Source organism: Echinops telfairi, unplaced genomic scaffold (assembly GCF_000313985.2).
Source record: "Echinops telfairi isolate 266 unplaced genomic scaffold, ASM31398v2 ScPeMD7_27;HRSCAF=92, whole genome shotgun sequence".
Classification (NCBI taxonomy): domain Eukaryota; kingdom Metazoa; phylum Chordata; class Mammalia; order Afrosoricida; family Tenrecidae; genus Echinops; species Echinops telfairi.
The window spans coordinates 3134324-3136520 of NW_022103924.1; the positions used below are offsets into that span (position 1 = coordinate 3134324).

Consider the following 2197-nt stretch of genomic DNA (forward strand, 5'->3'; position numbering starts at 1 on the left):
ACAAGTATTGTTGTTCATTTTATAGGCCTGTCTGTTGTCTGACTGAAAGGAGATACACCTCAATGATGGGATCAGTTCCAAGCTTGAAAGATGTCTGAGGACAATAGTTATTGGAGTTCCCTCCTTCTCTATCAGACCAGTAAGTGTGATTTTTTAAAAATGATTTTGCATTTTGTTTAACTGTTTTCCCCATTTTTGTCGACCTTCTACTGTGAACTTCTCAGAGTGGTTGGTAGTAGTAGACAAGTGCCATCTAGTTCTTCTGGTCTCCGATTTTGGCTCTAGCATCCTAAGTTGAGACTATTTGGTCCTTCTCTATGTAGCTCCAAAGTATGTGAGCAGTCATTTTTAGCAGAAGTGTTTATTGATATTCTCTGTTGACCATTCTTTGCCATCATATCTGCATTTTTTTCCTTAATCATGGCTTCCTTTCATTATGTGAACATGTTTAGGATGACTACTTTGAAGTCTTCTGAAAAATCTGACATCTCTCATATAGTAGTGTCTATTGCTTGCTTTTTTTCTTGGTGTGTGGATTATACTTCCCCTTTATTTTCCTGTCTCATAATTTTGTGTTCAAATCTGTATGTTTTAGGGCTTCAAAGTTTTTGTGGAAATATGGAATTAAAAGAAAATCCAGATATTACCTTTCTCTAATTCCCAGATTTGTTATTATTTGATTGTTTATTTGTTTAGTGACTGATTGGTTTATTTTAATGATGCCCGTGGGTTTATTTTAATGATGCCCAGCCCCAAACAAAACAAAACAAAACAAAAAAAACCCTCATTGCCATCGAGTCAATTCTGACTCATAGCCGCTCTGTAGAGCAGGGTAGAATTGCCCTTTTGTTGCTGAGATTATAACTCTTTATAGGTGTAGAAAACTTCTTGTTTGCCCTGATGAGGGGCTGGTGGTTTTAAACTGCTGACCATGTGGGTAGCAGCCCAGCATGTGACCACTACGCCATCAGTGGTTTCATTTGGGTCTCTTTCTTTCCTTCTTCCTTTCCTATCCTCTTTCCCTTTTCTTATCCTGTCAGCTGAATGCTCAGTTTTAATTTATTTTCAACAATTGTTCTACAAATGAAATTATGGTTACTTTGAAGAAATTATTTAATATTCTAACTCCAGGAAGACTCCTCCAAGCTGTTTTATTCCCTAGTTCTCTTTTGGAAACTAATGATTTACACTTAGGTTATACCCATGAATATCTTCTCAATTGCGTTTCACCACAATCTCCACAAGAAAGTGCTTCAACTGGGTGCAAAGTGGAAAATGAGCTTAAGTCAACTCACTCTGGTATGAAATCTGAGAAGAGGTAAAGAAGGTACCGTTTTGGTTCAACTACCACAGGTCTTTCAAGTTATAGAATTTCTGTATCATTTCTTCAATAGGTATTTCTTTATTTTATTTTAAAATTTAGTTTTATTAAATACTTTTATTGGGGGCACTTACATCTCTTATCACAATCCATACATTCATCCGTATACATAGGATACTTTCTAGAGTTTTTATATGTTTGAGATTTAAAAAAAAGACTTTGTGTCAGTTTTTACTCAGGAGCAGATCAGCAGAACTTCTCACACTGGCCTGGCAGAGCCGATCTCATTTTCTGTAGAGGGTGAACATGTTGTTGTTTTTAACCTTTGATAAAATACACATAATAAAAATTTTGCCATTTCAGTCATTTTTAGGTGTATAATGCAGAGACTTAAATTATAATTCATCGTGTTATGAAACTGTAAATATTCAAAAAAGTTACATCACCCAGTGCCCTTAAGCAATAACTCCTTCTCCTTTTCCTCTAGTCCACTGGTTCTCAATCTTCCTAATGCCACGCCCCTTTCATACAGTTCCTCACGTTATGGTGACCCCCAACCATCAGATTCTTTTCTTTTCTTTTTTTTGTCATTTAAGTGGCTTTTCATTTTTAATATTTTTATCGATGTTTTAAAAACTTCAAAACAGCTGAGTGAGGTCCAGAGATATTGTCTGACACACATGGATGCTGTGTTTTTAAACACTATTAACATAATCTTTCATCACCCCCATGATCTTCACCAAACATTTTGGAATCTGCTCCAAGTGTTGACCAATAGGACTGGAATGTGTCGGCAAACAGCATCCTGGAAGACAAGGGGAAGCTTCCTGTTGGTCGACCAGTTCCAGGACCACAGCTGCACTTCTTCAGTGGTGC

General features: G+C 36.6%; 1 protein-coding gene across 2 annotated transcripts in view; it reads left to right on the plus strand.

The window, feature by feature from the left end:
• The window catches only part of FANCC (FA complementation group C), a 368220-nt gene that overhangs the window by 85924 nt on the left and 280099 nt on the right, over positions 1 to 2197 (plus strand). Inside the window, exon 2 of one of the 2 annotated variants that reach the window (XM_045289421.1) lies at positions 26 to 139. The exons of the other annotated variant lie outside the window; for it this stretch is intronic. The gene's annotated coding sequence lies outside the window, so the exon portion shown is untranslated. The remainder of the gene's footprint in view (positions 1 to 25; positions 140 to 2197) is intronic. 2 annotated transcript variants of the gene reach the window in all.